Below are 18,801 nucleotides of genomic sequence, written 5' to 3'. Positions count from 1 at the left end.
ATCTCAGCAAGAGGGAGCAGTACTGCATCCTTGCCTGCAGGCATTGTCGCTAGCTGCTTGGTTCCTGAAAAACAAACTTTGGAAGATCTAAAGCTATGTGAAGACAATTTAAATATTATTCAGGGAGCTAAAAAAGAATGCACCTGATCTCAATATAAGAAAAAGCAAGTGGACTAGGTTTTGCCACTGTCTGATCGGGAAGGGTTTGATCCATCGCATTGTTCTATGAACAACGTTCACTAATTCTTAGCTCATCTAGACCGCTCAGGGGTACAAGTAGATACTTATAGGACATATATATCTGCCATCAGAGCTTACTGAAATTCAGAACAGCTGATTTTACATTCAGCAAATCCAGTACTTAAAAAACATCTAGAGGGCCTATCCAGGTTATTTCCTCCAGTTAGAATACACTGATCTGTGTGGGATCTCAGCATAGTGTGAAGATCAAGTTAGGTACATGGAAAACTACATTATTGGTGGCACTGACATCAGCCAGAAGGATAAGTGAAATTCAGGCTCTTTTAGTTACAGAACCTTATACAACCTTTCATAAAAATAAGGTAATATTACACACTCATCCATCTTTCTTGCCAAAGATAGTTTTGAATATGCATATTAGCCAAGAGATAGTGTTACCAACAGTCTTTCCTAATACTCAATCACAAACACACAAAGTATTACACTGTTTACAAGTCTGTAGAGCTCTAAAATGCAACTTAAATGGAACCAAGTATTTTGGGTCTTCGGACGCTCTATGGGTGCCCAAAACATCTATTGCCAGGTGGATGGTATCTTGCATTGCAGAAGCATACAGGAGACAAGGAATAATTCCTCCTCAGGGCATACAGGCTCATTTGGTAAGAGCAAAAGCAGTAGCAGTGGCTTTTCAATGTCATATCCCATTGGACATCATTAGGAAAACCACAATTTAGGCTACACCATCAGACATCTGTAGGACAGAGCGCACATGGCACAAGTGGAAACAATACAATACATGGGCAGGACAATATCTGAGCACTCACCATTGCTAATGCACTGGGCTATGGCAGACCCTCGGCCCCCCATACCACTATGGCATATGCCCACGGAAGCACTCACTGATAGGGCCTTCAGAGGGAAGCAAGTGGAAAAACTGGAGGAAAACATCACGATCAACCAGGGTAGCGTAGACCGCTGGAGCACGATGTGGGAAGCCTTGAAGGTAGTAATACGTGGGGAAGTCATTGCAGGTGCGGGGGGCATTAGGAGAATGCTGAAAGGGGAACTAGAGAAACAAGAGGAGAGTATACAACAGTTGGAAGCCACTAGCCTGGGAACCCGGGAAGAGGAAACAAAACTAACAGAAGCCAGAATCGCTTGCCAGGAAGCATGGGGGAGGCTGTCCAAGTTTGATTATGTAACACGCACCACTAGAACACACAAAGAGGGAGACAAACCTGGCAGACTGCTAGCATGGTTATGTAAGCGGGAAAATCCTAGACATCCAACGACAACGCTCAAAGGAGAAACTGGGGAAGTAAATAAGACACAGAAATCAATCAACAACACTTTTGCAACCTTCTACGCTAAACTGTATGCTCATAACATCCCAGTTCCACAGGTAGACATAAAAGACACGCTAGACGGAATTGGACTACCCAAACTGGGCGAGTCACAAAGGGAGGCCCTAGATGAAGCAATCACCCCCGAAGATGTGACAGACGCCATACGGTCTCTGTCCACATGTAAACTCCCTCCAGAGTTTTACAAGGCATATGAACCCATGCTAACACTGGTACTCCACAAGGTGTTTCAGGAGGCATATGAGGTCGGAAGGTTACAGAGTAGCATGAGAGAAACACTGATAGTTCCAATACCCAAACCGAATAAACCAATGGATGAATGCGACTCATACCGCCCCTTAACCATGCTTAATTGCGATGTAAAAATATTAACCACCATATTAGCCAAACGATTGTCCAGAGTGATAGGAAGCCTGATACATGAGGACCAGAACGGTTTTGTGCCAGGGCGCAACACAATTGCTAATTTACCCAGACTGTAACATGTTATGGCACAAACACAGCAAGATGGGGAACAACTAGCAGTGATGTCACTTGATGCCATTAAGGCATTCAACTCCATACACTGGGAATGGCTGATGGAGGTCCTACGGGAATTTGGGTTTGGAGAGGGCTTTGTTCGATGGGTACAGGTACTATACAAAGACCCAAAGGCGAGAGTAAAGACAGGGAAAGTGGTGTCGGAGGCCTGGGACATACATAGGGGTACCAGACAGGGATGCCCACTATCACCCATGCTTTACATCCTGGGACTAGAGCCCATTGCGATATACATTAGAAAGCCATTTTTTGACGCTGGGATCAAACTAGGTGGAGAACACCATATAATATCACTTTACGCAGATGATGTAGTACTCTACTTGAGGGACCCAAGACAAAATGCAGCGACAATACTGGAAGTATTAGATAATTTGCTACTCTGGAATACACTTTAGCAGACACATGTTTCCACTTCCAAGCCTGATTGGGATAGGAATCGAGGAATTGCCGGAGGTGGGAATAAAATGGCAACAAGACACGTTCAGATATCTCGGGGTTGAAATCAAGCACATGCCAACACTCACTCACAAACACAACACAGTAGCTGTGATACAGGGTTTGTCCAACTCAATGAAGTTCTGGTCTAAACTGCCGCTGTCAATGATGGGGAGAGCATTGATCGCTAAAATGATCATATTACCGAGGTTTTTGTACTACTTTCAGAACATTTGCTATTACATTGGGCCGCCTTTCTTTCGTACCTTGGAAACATTGGTTAAAGACTTTCTTTGGGGGAAGACGTGCCACAAACTGGCACTATCCACGCTAACGCTATCCCATAAAGAAGGGGGCATACAACTCCCAGACTTTGAAAGATACTACTTAGCGGCACAAATGAGCCATGTAACCAGATGCCTATCGGATGAGGTCACTGTAGAAACGAGACTGCTGCACGAACTGGTAGCACCAGTGCATTTGAAAGAAATCATATGGATCCCAACAACCCATACGGAACAAGAACCCATGCTGTTGGCGCTGGGGAGGCAAGTGCAGAACAGGGTCAGAACAGTACAACACTTGGTCCACCCTTACTCACCTGAAATACCACTATTGGCAGTGACAGAATGGTCGCTACTGACCTCCCCACCATTAAACACTGGGAAAAACTGGGCCTGTACCCCTGGAGAGATATACATGAAGATGGTACATTTAGAGAACTGAATTCCCTACATGAAAAAGGGGGGTTGCCAAGAGGGCAATTTTTATTGTATCACAGAATTAAACATGCAGCTAGGACGAACTGGGACGAGTGGCCGGAAGAACCAGTAGCTCATCCTCTGATAACGGAAATATATAATCTGAGCGATGGATGGAGGCCAGTGTCGAGAATATATGCCCAACTGAATGACAGGCCTTACCTCCGCGCCACCATGTTAAAAGCTACATGGAAAAAGATCTGGGAGTAGATATCACAGAGAAAGAATGGGAGAGAGCAATGTCGCACCCCAAGGAGGTGTCTAGAAATGCCAGATTTCGACTGATACAAATGAACTTTCTATACAGAACTTTTATTACCCCTAAGAGAGTGGTAAGTTTCAACAAACAAACCAGCCCAGTGTGCCCATGGTGTGGTAGAGGGGAGGCCGACCTGATACATATGTTTTGGGTGTGTGATAAAACACAACTTCGTTGGGCAAAAATTGAGCAGTAATGCAGAAAGGCTGGAATTACCAGATATGAATGGTCCCCAAAAGAATGCCTCCTGGGCACAAATCCCACACTGAGTAAGAGCAAACACATTGCCAAATTCATGAGTATGGTGTGTATATTGGCAAAAAGAACTATAGCAATGGCATGGAAATCGAAGGCGGGCCCACAATATCTGAGGTGGAAGAGGGAAATGGAAAGGTGGGCTGCGGTGGAAACAGAAGCTTGGGGTGCGGGCACAGTTGGAAATGCTGGAGATATTAGTGTCACATTCGAAGCATGGAAAGCCCTGATTAGAGATATGTTTCTCCCATCCGATGACATGCCCCACTAAACAGTCAAACTTAAAACAAAACATACTGAATAATACAAACTGCAAGTAAACCCCTGGCCAGACCACGCTGTCCCACAGGGACTTGGCGAAATGAACTTGAAATATACCCCCCACAGTGTCACGTAGAGTAATGTGATGTAACAATATGAAGACAGTTGTTCTTTTTATTTTTTTTCTCTGTTGATGTTGTTGACAGTTACAATATGACAAAAAAATGGCAGTATGATGGTAAATATGAAGACGTAACCTGTAATTTCCAATTAATAAATGGCAATACAAAATGTAAAAAAATATATATGTATATCAGACATCTGTAGGCATTACTGTTTTGACGTTGGCTCTAAGGAGGATACAGCTTTTGGACAGGCACTTCTCAGGAACTTATTTGCATAAAAAATGACTGTAACACCAACCTACTTGATTGTTTTCTTTGAAATCACCCATGCAAGTATCAAGGATAAGGCACAGGACGTAGGAGTAAGAACATTTTGCTCACTGTAGAGACTACTGTACTCCTAGTCTATATGCCCCTTTCCTCCATACAAGCCACCGACCATCCCCCTCATTTAAAATATGCATAGTTAGAGCAGTCATTCCTGATGTGTGTATAAAGAGGGACTGAGGTGTGGTGCCAGAGGGCAGGGTTAGCGTGCGTGGCCACCCCTACATATGCAAGCCTGCATTCAAATTTAAAGGGGAAGTGCTCATTTTTGCTGTGCAAAAGGCTCTGGTCCATCCCCTGGCGCGGATGCCCATTCAAGAATGGAGGAAAGGGGACTATGTACTAGGAGTGCAGTAGTAATACAGTGAGAAACCTTTTCTTTTTCAGTTAGCTCATTGATGCGGGGCATCAGCTAAGCATCATATATGGAATTGGCATATACTTCATGAAAATCTATACGAAACCATCACGTTCCTGTGTGCTTCCCAACGAGTACTACTGTATAAAACCACTGGCTAGTAGATGGTTAAATAACCCGGGGATAAAACATTCTGCGAAAACGGCCACAGGGAAAAATGCACAAGTAATGTGCAAACAATGAAAGTGACCTCATAAAAAACACATACAAGCGGGTCAGCACCATACACTGGTTTGATGCTCTTTATACCTTTACCTTGGCTGCCGTCCGAAATAAGCCCTGAATCCAAAGAGACTGGTTGCCCCACATCCTCTTTTGACTAAATGTGAGTGGGAAAAACTCATAAATACCCAGTTTTCTGTTTTTAGGGGGAAATACCCAGAGAACCTGAATGTATAGATGGGATAAAAGATGGTTTTCCTTTTGAACATTAAATCAGATAGCGTATGGCATTATGTTATCTCAGAGGTCCGACAACACAAGGTATACATAGATAGAATAAATATCACAGATGCCCCCCATCTTGTCTTTATCTCAGGAAGCATAATGAAAAGATTGTAAGGAACATGAATTGGGCTGACCAGGAGACCAGATCTAGGTGCAACACGATTTTGAAGAGGGTAAGGATCAAATAAATTAGCAGAGCCGTTTGACAGGGCCTTAGCGTTTTCTCTTTTTTTAATTAAAGATAATGATCACCACTTTGGCGTTAAAGTTACCCAGCAGAGATTATGATCTTAATAATATGTACATCGATCAATTATGTAAGCCGTCCATGATGAGAATGTGCTTTTCAACGTTTGTGGTCATTAAAACGTATTTCTATTTATGTTGCATATGCGCAAAATGGTCAGCATCAGAGTTTGTGAATGAGATTGGTTGAATTCTTGGGTGCGAAAGAAGGCAGCCATGGATCGATGGGAGAAGACCTTTGTTTAGATGCCGATGAAATACACGTCAAGCTTTTTTGGATACAGACCTTTGTCATTAACAAAATGTACAAATCGACGTATCACGCTGAATAATCTTACAAAGTGAAATTATGTGGTTTAGAAATCACTAGATTTAATGGTCAGGAACTGGTTTGTGTCATTGGGATAACCAATTATGAGTCTGCTGAAGGGGAATATGGGAATACATTACCTATGATAATGGGCAGCGTTATAGTTGTGAACGCTTTTTTCCTTAGCAAATGGACAAAATAGAAAAAAATATGGACAGTACGGCACTTGTTTTGTAATGTTTATTTTCAGTGTCAAGCGGACACATAAGCATTGACAAGTTAGAAGAGTATATCATTAAGACGGAGGACCATTATTGTGCAGCATAGGTGATACTGCTGAGAAGGGAGAGAGAAGATCCCTTGCTGTACAAGAAGAGAGAGTAACTTATGAAGGGCTATGCGAGCAACATCAATGGAGCCATCCATACATTCACCTAAATGTGGCCCCTGCATTATCAAATTCTGCAGATAGCAGAAAGAGGGTCATCATGGTGCAAGATTGGCCTTCATCTCAAGCAGCCATGAGCACCTGATACATCGTGAATAGCTGTTTTGAAGGGTTCTCAGCAGTCTGGGAGCGGCTTTGGAAATGTCTGTTTTGTTGGTGCTGTGGATGGATGACTTGTAAACGCTGTTGTGGATTCCACAGGTGGTTGGATCTTTGCATGGCTTGGATTTTCACTAGCATATTTCAAGACACTGGCGTTGCAGCTGAGGTTCTCGTTATACTATTTAGACCATGTATTTGCTATCTTCTTCTCTGATTTGGGAGGTATGCCTTTTGAAGGGAGGATGAACATGTTGTTGGGATGTCCGTACTCGGGAAAGCATTGATATTATGTTATGAATGTGCTTTCATTTTTTAAACACAAGATGTGGGTGCTAAAAATACTTAACACTGTTCTTGAGCTGCTCTTACATCCTGAAATATACTTCCTGTTTTATAATGCGCCTGATCTCCCATGCCCACCAGACTGCCCCGCCCCTTTTTCAGATGACCGTGTTTGCAGTTGTCACTCTTCAGCCTATCCCTTTCACCGAAAATGAATGCAGCAAAACATGACTGACCCCTCCTCGTTGTACTCGTGTCCCTCAGGTTTCCCAGAAAGAGCCACGATGCAGCCCACTGCTGCAGGAGAACCTGCAAAGAAGGCTCATACACAAACATTCATTTTATAGAAAGGTTGAAATGGTAAATCACAAAATTAAAACAACGACAATATGATCAAATGTAATGTTGTGAAAGGCTGCATTTCTCCAAACGAGCCACGCAAGTCTATGTCATGAAGTCCTTTGTCACAATGTAATTCCAGACCTCTTGGCGTACAGGCATGATGGCTTAATTTTAGCTGCCACCTTGTCGAGTGCCATGCCTTTTCCAAACGGCACAGGAAGAATGCCTCGACTGCCAAGGCTGGTGTCCAGGAGGATTCATTTCATGGGCACTGCAGCAGCTGCCGAGAATGCTTGGCTCGAACGGTTTCTATCCTAATGAAGAGCCATTGTCCCCACCTCGTATTCGATGGCTTCGCATGTACTGCAGCTGTCACTGGCCGCCTGATCAGCGGTAACAAAACCCTCATTGTGTTCATCAAGGCAACGGGGTTGTGAATTCGAAGCAGTCGAGCTTCCGCGAGAGAAGAAATAACGCAATTCTTAAGATTATTTTGTGACCTTGCAAATATGCGGCTCCCGGATGCGGATGTTGCCTTGGGTGGCTTCTTGCCAATAAGTGTGTTGTGTCTAAGTTTGTTGCCTCTTTTGACAGAATGAGTGAGTTACTTCAATGGTGATACATATCATCAGGCCATTGTCTGTTGGAATGTTAAGCTCTCATTCATATTTTTAATTGGAGACTTTTTCTTGCATAGAAAATGCAGGAAAACAAAAGGTGACAGCATATGTCTGATACACTTTAAGCATTTGCGCCAGGGCCTCCAATGTTTTTAATGGCCCAGTCCTCCCATCTTGTCAAAGACATTGTCGGCGATTCACTGTTTAACCAGCGCCCTGGTGCCTTATGGTTTTGCGCTTTATAAATGTAAAAATACATTAAAAAAATAAAACTGTCATATGGAAGATGAGCCTCATCACATGATCAGCAAAAGCATTTTTCACAAAAGACTTTTCATGGCTCTATTGGTGCCTTTCCACTGTGCCATCACCTGCTGCTCTTTCCAAAATCCCTGAATAAATGAAGAGTAAGTTGATAGCATATGTGCTACTGGTTCGACACACTCGTTTGACTTAATCTGCCCTTCTATCTCTCGCACCCCCATGTCGACAACCTGAGTACCACATGTGGGTAATAAAGGTGACACTGATTACTTCACTTTGAATGCTGGCAGGAGTCCGTCATGAAGTGCTGTATAATCAGCTACATTATTAATATAGTTATTATTATAAATACATGTTTACATAGGGATGAATTGATGCTCTATAATCGCAGTGTTTTGCCCTCCCCATGCCTTACATTTTTGTTATGGCATACTGTCACACCAGCCTACTCCCACGCTGCAGCCCACCCTCAGCCAACATCATGTATATTCTCCGCAATGGTTATGCCACTGTTCTCTTCGTATTCCAGGCGGATCCACCAACAATGGTCTGGACATATCTTCCGCTCTGTCCAGTAGTGCATCCCGGGCGTTCCTGAAAGCATGAAGTGACCCTGGCAATGAAGCCAGTTAATTCTCGTATGAGGCAGTCAGAGTAAGGATGTCCAAAAAGTCAAAACCTCCCTGTGGGCCTAGCTTCATTTTCCATTATCTCAGAATGGTCTGTATTATAGCTGCCCCAGCGTTTGCCCACCTTTTTCTTTAGTGGCTGGACAGAACCACCAGCCAGGATGACAATCGTAACCTGAACCCTCCTGGTCTCAATTTCAAAGCCGCCCCCAAAATACCTCCCGTTGGAGCAAAAGGTCTGCCTCTTTACCGTCCCGTAGCATATGATTAAGATTCCCCTTTTCCCCGAGTCCACTCCAGCATTGTCTCGTGTTTCCTCCAGCTGTCTTTCTGTTGTATTCTGTGGTCCAATAGACCCTATTAAATGTGTTGTAAAACATCAGTCTAGATTGTAGGTGTTTTCACAACCCCTCCAAGACTTCCCTCCATTGTTAACCCTGAAACAAACCTGACTGTTCTCTCATTTGAATCAAAGCAACTGGTTTCCTGCATCAGTTGCAACATCTAGCAATGCATGGCATCAACACCCAGGATCCTTTATCCGGCCCAGTCTCCCCATGTAGCTTTCTAGTAGTGTAACCCAAGTAGGCCCTCCAGTGATATTTTTTTTTCCTTAAATAGACCCTCAACTTCAGCTACCTCCAAAAATACTGCTGTTTCTAGACGTAACTTTCCCTTCAGATTTTGAAAGGACTGTATGGTATCTGCATTGTGCAGGCCTTGTAAACTTCTAATGACCTTGCTATGCCAGACTTGCCACCAAATGGCCTTATTTCCTGTTTTCAAAATCGGGTTATACACCATATTGGCGAGATCGCAGTTAGGAGGGTTCTTACACCCCGAATCTATGGACATTCCTCCACACTACCCTCACAGCCATAAGGGGGGATTTTTCTCCTTTTCTGTCACCAGCTGCCACAGGTTAATTGTCACCTTAAACAGACCCCCACGTATTTTTTCTGGGTCTAGTTATACTGTGCATTCTCCCTCTATCGCAGCACTCTTGGCTAATAGGTTTAAATGAAATGCTCATACATACAGTTTTGGTTAGAAAGAACAGGCCCACCCAGATTCTTTGTGTTCTGCAGGCGTGTTCAAAGTAGCCATGGTATGTTTCCCCAATGGCAACTAGCCAGTTATGCAGGCCGACAAAATACTTCGAGGTAATAGCAGGATGGGGAGGTGTGTGGGGAGGGGATGGGGCGTAGTGTAGTAAAGCAGATAGTTCAGTTGTTCCATTAGCACCATTTTCAATAGTACTATTGTAATTCCTGGCTCAATTAAGCCATGTAATATTAGAGTTACCAATTACATTTTACCAAGAATATACACACACAAGGCGATAGTTTAATTCAAGCATTCATTTTATTTACATACAACTGCGTTATTGTACGTTATTGTTCATGTTTTAAGATAGCACCACTGTACGGCTGGTCACAAATGCAGACTATGGTAACTGGGCGAGGCGATCTCTACTGTGAAGAAGGGACCATGCCTAGGGACCAGTGGAGAAGGACAGTTGAAGGGTGAGGGAGGAAAACCAAAGGGACACAGTGAGATTCCCCTTTGGGGTGTGTGGGGGAGGGGCTGTCTCTTTGGGAGGATATAACCCGTCCTCCTGTGGCAGAGGTCGTCAGAATCGTAGTTGGGCCAGAAAGTCTCAGCCGTGCGAGGTGACTTAAATGATTGACACAAGACAGCTCCCCATTGTGTGGTGGAATTGTCTGCTCAAGAAGACCAGTTGCTGCCTTCATGCAGGACGCTCTGTTGCTAACGATGAGGGGCGTCTTGGAATGAATCGACAGAGAAGGAACTGGTGGTCCTCTAAGGGCATCTAGCGGAGCACACTCAATTGGCTAAAGATGGTGAAAGGTTCTAGGGGTGGAGCAAGAACCACTGGTGAGCATGAGCATCATGTGATCGATGCCCGGTACGACCTGGAGTTGAGGAGACTGCAGTTAGTCTATCTGGCGTGTGAGCGCTGTAACCCGCCAGATGCATAATGGATTGGGCAGGTGGGATGATGCGCTGACCAGGAAGAGGGGAGGATCCCCCTGAGAATACCTGGAGCGTGGTGGCATCAGTTTACTCAATGCTTGTCCATTTTAAGTAGAACAACTGTGGCACAACTGAAGGGTGTGCTTGGACCTGACTCTGTTATCCAGAAGACCTTCGCCCGGCCTGGCATCATGGGACAAGTCAATTGACTGAATACGGGAAGAGTTTAACCTGCAGGGGGAAAAAGTTTCCCCGCACGCAGATAACGGGTTAGGATTTGAATAGAATGTGTTTGTGGCCTCATAAAAGTTATTGGTATATAATCCCTATCAGACTGCAGCTGCCCAGGTAAGTGCTGTATAGTCATACATTTGTTCATAGATAATGGTTCTTGACTGAACTGTCAAACCCAGACCAAGTGGAGCAGAAACCACTGGCTTCCTTAAACACCAACTCCTCCTTAGTTTAGAAAACACAGTCTTTCTTTAGCATTTCTGGAAGCTTTGCAAATTGCCAGGTATACTCCCCTACCAGGGTTCTTTATGCAATGCCAATGTACTGGTGTACTCTCCTGACAGGACTCTTTATGCAACACCAACTGCCTGGTGTGCTCGCCTGCCAGGTCTTCACCTGTGGATTTCACTTGTCTGGTATACTCCCCTGCCAGGACCTCTTATGTGTTTCAGTTGCTTGGTGTCTTGCTTTGCCATGCCTTATCAAGTGATTCAAATGCCTGGTGTCTTGCTTTGCCAGGGTTTCTCATGCATTCCACAGTTTATCTGTATCATCAATACTGTATGTATTAATCTTGGCTTGGTATATAGGTTTGTTTAAGATATGCCCCACACTTGCATTTTATGCATCCATAGCTCATTGGGTATTGTACTTTGCCTTTTCTGCATTCAAACAATCTTCTTGTAGTTTTAACAATGGTATTACATTCAAATTTCCGTTGACGTGGTCGGCAGAACGCCCCGGGGTCCCCACTGGCTTCGGGGTAGACTCACTGGTTTTCTCCTGCATCTCCTTTCTGGTTTGCACTTCTGCAGCATGTTGCTTTTACCCATTTTCCACACTGGAATGTGCAGATTTCCTTCTGGCTTCCTTCGCGGCTTCCCGGTCACACACCTACTTCCCTTCAGGCCCCAGAATGGAGAACGCTGCCTTCTCAAGCTACAGAGTGCCCAGGACCTCTCTCATGGCACCCAGCATATCCACAGCACTTCTGTCTCCGGCACAGCATTTATCCCTCTGATGTGGTGGCATTCTCTGCTTGGCCACACTAGTTCTTGATCTTTGCGTTTGTGAGCTTTGGGATAGGAGCCAACATCTTCTCCTGCACTGCCTCGTTCCGTAGTGTGCTGGCCATGTTTAAATGTCCCACGCACAGGTGATTTGGAAAAACAACTAGACTGCATATTGTGCTTGCAGCTCTTGTACCTTGTTCAAACTCTTTCATCCTCCTCATCTCAGTACTTGGGGAATTCTGGGAGCTGTAGTTCATAGGTGTCATTGATTTTACATAAAGGTAACTCAAAAGTAAAAGGTGTTGCGTTGGAGCTTTGTATGTTCATGTCATAGGTGGGTTTTTGACCAGAAAAATATGAGTAAGAGGTTTCTTTTCTTCTTCTACAAGGGGGAACAATGCGATGACAATATGCCATTATGGTCTTGGGTATTAGAGGGTCTTTCTCATGGGAAAGGCAGAGATACTGTGCCTCGTCCAATGAAGTCATGACATCTCCCTGGAAGTTGTCTAACCCCCTGTGATCCTCCCTCATAAAGCCGCCCCCAGGGTCAGGATAAGGTAGCGCCTGGTGATCCCTGGCCACATGGGAGGAGGTCACCGCCAGGGAATTTGTGAGGACTCCATTGGATTCATCACACTATGCCAATCCACAAATCGGGGGTTATTTCTGGGGCAGAAATCCAATAGTGGGTAGGATTTATGGGAGGATGCCCATTTGTACGCGCCCTGTGGTATATTTACCCTCTGGTAAACTGACCTGTCAACTTTAATACTCTATCTTTTGCAGCACTATCTTCCGACCAGATGATTTGCCTTTCCACATACCAACCACTGTCTACAAAATACAGAGGACAGAAAAACAATAAAAAGGCGAGTCAGATTAAAGCATACGTTCAGGCCAGGCTATTATATTGGGATCTGTTGTGGGTGATGCAGTCAGAATCTTAGATCGAACAGCTGGGTCTGGGGTCATTGACTGCCCCGTACCTGCCAGGGTTTGTAGGTAATCTGCATCAGATATCCATTTTACAAGGGCTTCACAAGGATATGAAATTTGACCTGGTTTACACGCACTGGCTTTGGAAGAAATCCAAGAAGAAATTTAACTCCAGCACCTGTGACATGACCAGTACCCTTGCCTTGTCAAGAGGCAATGGGAGTCCTCTCAGGAAGACAGGAAGAAGTTGGAGGCATACGGAGAAATTCAGAGAAAACCCTAACCCTGAGAGCAGGACCACTTGGGAGGACCCAAGTTCCTGGCCCAACCCCTCTTGTGCCAGCTACCCTAGACCACCAGGAACTTGTGAGGAGCCAAAACCCCTCCTCTCCACCATCTAGGCACCCAGAATGGGACCCTCTTACAATTAAGGAGACAATCGATTTCCTGGGCCACCATTGCCATTCTGCAGCGGGTCAGCATGATGGAAGTTGGTGGGGCTTAGTCTGCTATTTCTAACCTTACATGACATATCACCACCCTGGGTGGGGAGGACAAGGCCAGATTGGCAAGGGAAAGAGGCCCAATACCAGGGAAGAATGGGGAACATAAAGGGACAACAGGTAGCAGCAAGTGTGAGTTATCGAGGAGGATGTGCATGACCAATAGAGCATCAGGAGGGAGGAGGGAGCGGCAGAGTGTGGAGGCAATTTTTGATCAAGGTGCTGTATTAGCTAACAAGATAAATTGGTGCTGCTGTGTGCGTGTTTGTGTGGAAGATGTGGTTAGAAAGATTAGTGTAAGATGTAATTGTGAAGTGGATGATACTGAGTGCAAGGATGGTGTTTGAATAGACGGTTGGAGGAGCAGTAGTAGTAGTGTGGAGGAGGAAGAAGGAGTGTGGAGGAAGGAGTAGTGATGCAGAGCTGGGAGTAGTGGTGTGGAGCTGGGGGTAGTAGTGCGGAAGAGGGAGCAGTAGTGGAATGATAATGGTGGAGGCGAGCCCTTGAAGGAGTGGTAAATATCGGAGGGATAGAAGATTGGAGGGATAGCAGATTCGAGGGAGGAGGGAGGGAAAGTGAGTAAGAAATAAGAATAGAAAGGGGAGAGATGAGAATGAGCATGCTAGACAGAGGGCCGAATCCAGCTGAATATCTGTAATGCATAATACCCAATTCAAAGTAGAACACTGACAACTGGATAGAGTAGGCAAAGTTATGAAGTCCCTGAGGGAGTTTAGAGAGATAAGGAGGTCTGTCTTTAGGTCTCAAAACTTGACAAATACATAACTAGACAGTAGGGGGTCAACTGTCTGTATCTACAGAGCTGAGGTCATGGGCACCTGGGGTTAGGGAGGAGGTGTGATACAATATGAGAGAGGGCGGCACACAAATACTTCAGTAAAATCCCTTGACCTGCCTCTGAGATTTGGAGTGATTCTTGTGCCATCTGTGACACCTGGTATTGTAAGTGGGATATCCATAGACCACTACACAGAGGTCAGCCTATGCCAAGGGAACACGGATGAGATATCTGAATCACTAGACTGCTTGGGTACTGCCAGCACCAGACTATGGGTTTGGGAGTTTCTAAGCCTGGACCTGGTACCCGAAAAAGCAGAGGACTGCCCGGAAGAGAGAGAGTCACATAACCACAGAGCCAAAGTAAACTATACAAAGAAAGCATCACCCTCCAGAGGGACCCATCAGAAGCTTGTTGGAACGGATACAAGAAGCTTGAGAGAAAACCATCCATTGGAGAATAGCCAAACTAGTGGAAGTGGGCTACCAGTTCTTCTCAGGGGTAGTACCTTCAGGCATTGGAGGAACCCTAACCGCTCGGACAAGGGAGAAGAAAGATTACTCCACCAGTCCTTGAGAGCGAACCAACTCCCCCAGACATCGACCAGACAAAGATGGAGGACCCATTGCAGGTCAATGTGGATGGCCAACTCGCCATCAATAGACAGCATCAAGAGATGGTATTGGCCAGCTATCTCTCCCGTCATCTTACAAAAAAATGGGAAAGAGTGCAGACCCTGCCGCCTTCTTCACAAACTTTGAAAGACTTGCTGAAATGACAGGATGGCATCAGGATATTTGGGCCAGCTACATTGCCCCATTGCTGACAGGGGAAGCCCAACAAGCCTTCCAGGCCCTGAAGGCAAATGGGGGCACTCTGTTCGATGAACTAAAAAGTGGTATCCTCAAATGTTTCAGATAAGACAGAGAGCATTATTGATTCTGACTTCAACATTATGGCTACGTCAAGGTGAAACTCCCCGAAAACTCTCCTACAGGGTGAGAAATGTTCTAAGCAAGTGGATTTTGACAAAACCTTTGACGAGGTACATGAAATGCTGTTACTGGAGCCAGCCCTCCAGGTAAGGTGCATATGAGGACTTTTTACACACACAAATCTGGTCAATACAATGCTTTTAATTCTTCCTTGCGTACCACTTACTCAGCTATTTATAGCAGCACCCCATAAATCATGGAGTTCACTGGTGCCAGTCTGGCCAGCAGAAGCTTGCAAATCCACTCTTTAGCAATCCCCACAGTTCCTTGAGACAACTGGGATGAGTCCTGGTCTGTTTATGTTTTCAACACTCATCTGTTAATGAATCTATCAATATGATACTTTCCGAGTAATGTAGAGGGGAATTTGTATGTTGTTCACTTTGTTAAACTGCTTGCATTTTGTAGGTTACAGTATTATTAACACATTTTGAATGATGAACATGCTTTTCACATTGCTTTAGGACATATTTATTATTGTGTAAAATTAAAATGGTCAAACCTGGGCTGCATTTCTGCTTCATTTGCCTATGTTTTAATCCCCTTTAATAGAGGCAGCACAGTTGCAGCAGCATGAATATTTCATACATTTTATTTTCATCACAGAAGCACATCAATTGCATTTATTGGCCTGGCATTCATGATGTCTTGAGGATTTAGGAGACCATCCCAGCAAGCTGTTGTTTGGCATTTGTAAGAAGGAAAAGCTTTTGGTGTTCTGTTTGAAGATGTGTTGTTTAGTGTTAAGATTGCATGTGTTTGTGTGCATGAAAGGACACTGTACACAGTTTGTTGTCTTAGAGAGCAAGGAATAGCTGGGCATGCGGTTAGAACTTTACTTGAACTCCCTTTCTGATAAAACCCACCGCAAGCAGGTATAAGGGATAGAGGTAGAAGCAGTACTGTATATATTTGCATTGGTACACACTGTACCGTTACCTCTCCACAGGACTGCTCTAAATTCAGGCAAAGAAGCCTCATTTATTAGCAGAGCTGCTATACGCATGTCATGGCACAATGGCAATTATTCACAGCAGGGCTGATTGCATCATGCCCACATTTCTTAGCAGGACTGCTATGTTTTGGGACCATACCTGAATTTCTTAACAGAGCTGCGGTAATGACACAGCACCAACAAGTGTTGGCATTTTCTGTATAGAGGTAAAGTACTGACCAAGAACAGTGTCTGAGCTCTTCCCAACATCCTCCTAAGATGGTGGGGTGCACACTGCCGGGCAGTGTGAGAAGATGAAATTTTGGTCATGTAGTTTAATCCCTCCTACTCAATCTTCCTCTTTTCCAAACGTGTGCTTCTCCCATAGCAAAAACCGAGCACATTTCAAAGCCTCATTATAAATCTCCTGACTCATGTAGGATTGTCAAAACAGGCTGAGAGCTTCTGACAAGCCAGTTATGGCAGTCAAGCCTTAAATAAAAATAAATAATAATTAGGCTTTTATATAGCGCTACAAACCCTCAGGTATCTGAGCGCTGCTTATTATTACCCACGGTGTGTGGTGCTCCTTACATGGACCTGCCAGTGTCCTAACCATGTGTGCCATTAAGAGTCAACAGCCTGTTGGGAAAGATAGCTCTTTGGGTCAATAACCCTGCTGCAGAGATCATTGTGTAACCTGTTAGTTCAAATCCTGTTGCATCAGAGGTATGTGTTTAAGATGCAGGTAGCATTATTTTGTAAACAGAGCTGACTTAGCTTTCGACGTATCAAAAGGACTACTAAATGTTCAGTGATTCAGTAACACACACATTTCATAAGTAATGCTATACTTGTAATGGCTCAGAACACACACATCTCATCAGGGCTGCTATACCTGTGATGGCTCTGAACACACTCCTCTTCAGTGCTGCTATACCTGTAATGGCTCAGCAGTAGAACATGTCCTTTCCATTATGTCTATTATACTTGTAATGCTCGGAACACACACACATCTCATCTGGGCTGCTATATTTGTAATGGCACGAGAACACACATCTCATCTGGGTTGTTATACCTGTAAATGGCATTCAGTGCTGGTAAAGCATCTGCATTCACGAAGGTGATGCGTCTGGTGAGACACACCTCTAACTCTATAATTCCAAACCAAATGGCCAAAAGAAGGTTTGTACACATCTAAAAGCAGCAACACGAACTTTTCGCAAAGAAACTGAGGTGAATTCAACCCTTCATGCCGGTAGTTGCCACCACAAACCGGTAAAATGGAATGTCCCGAAAGGGGAATTCATTAGAGCGCGTAGAAACTGTACAAACACTAAAGATTTTAAGACAGAATGTGAATTACTGCCGGACCGCTTTGAACCGAGAGGTTATTCGAGGCAATGCATTGGAGCAGCAAAACAAAAGGTAGCCAAAGTAACCTGGGAGCAGACTCTGATGCCTAAAGAGAAAAGGACTAATACTGAGCCCATGATGATTGATTTCATTACAACATACAGCTCTAATATTGCAGTACTGAAGAAAACTTTAAATAAAAATTGGTATCTTCTACAACTTGATCCTCACCTAACGGGTTATATTGGAGAAAGACCAAGAATGACATATCGGAAGGCTAAAACTTTGAAAATGACCTTGAGCCCTTCTCTTCTACCAGATGTGAAACCTGAACCCACCAGAACATGGTTGGATCCAAAGATGTCAGGTTTCCGAAAATGTGGCACATGTACCGTGTGTGATTTTGCACATGATATGACAATGGAATTTGTGGACTCAAGAGGGACGAAAATGAAAATCAAAGAAAATATAAATTGTCGCTCAAAATACACAATATATCCGATAAAATGTCCATGCAAGATGATCTATATTGGGAGCACGATTAGGGAAACAAGGTTTCGTATAAGAGAACATTTTTCAACTATTGGAAGCCAGGATGCAACATTACCGCTGGCACAACATTGGCAGCTCAAACATCAAATGGAAGATAAAAAATCTTTGAGGTTTATTGGACTGCAGAAGATACAAATGGGGAAAAGAGGTGGAAACCTGGAGGAGAGGCTAAGACAGATGGAAGCCAGATTGATATGTAAATTTAGATCGATCGAGTTTGGTCTCAACCATGACAATGAGATGGGACATTTTCTCTGAATTTGAATGATCATACATATCATGAAACGAAAGGACATTATTTGGATATGATACCTTTATTCTGGTAGAAGGTAACAATGGGTACTGAAATGGATGGATTTCTATTTTTTGAAAAGTTGATCTTACATGTAACTGTACATAATGATATATAATAATGTATGTAAGGGTATTTTGTAATACCGAGTCTTTTCAACAACAATTATTTGTATCAAGATTGACATGAATACGCATAAATACATTTAATCAGATCATCGGGGAGGTCCCGATAGAAATGAGCAATAGTGTTATGTAAGGGTGGCTAGTGGTCAATAACATTCGACACAAACACAGTTTTTAAACTTTTGTATTCAAACTCATTTTCTGATAGATAAATTGAAAAGGTGCTATTTAAGGATGCATCCACCATATGAATGCATCATTATGATGAACTATTGCATGATTATGGAAGATAATCAATATACAAGTTAGAATGGAACACCAATTGGATTAATACAAAAAATTCTTTAATTTCTGGCGGTAAACAAAAATTTCATTTCATAAAATTCTTTCTAAATTGCCCTACAATCGAGGGTAGATGTCCATTT

The sequence above is a fragment of the Ambystoma mexicanum genome, chromosome 9 (genome assembly GCF_040938575.1).
Source record: "Ambystoma mexicanum isolate Mex_15411 chromosome 9, UKY_AmexF1_1, whole genome shotgun sequence".
NCBI lineage: Eukaryota > Metazoa > Chordata > Amphibia > Caudata > Ambystomatidae > Ambystoma > Ambystoma mexicanum.
Note: the sequence above shows the minus strand (reverse complement) of the source record.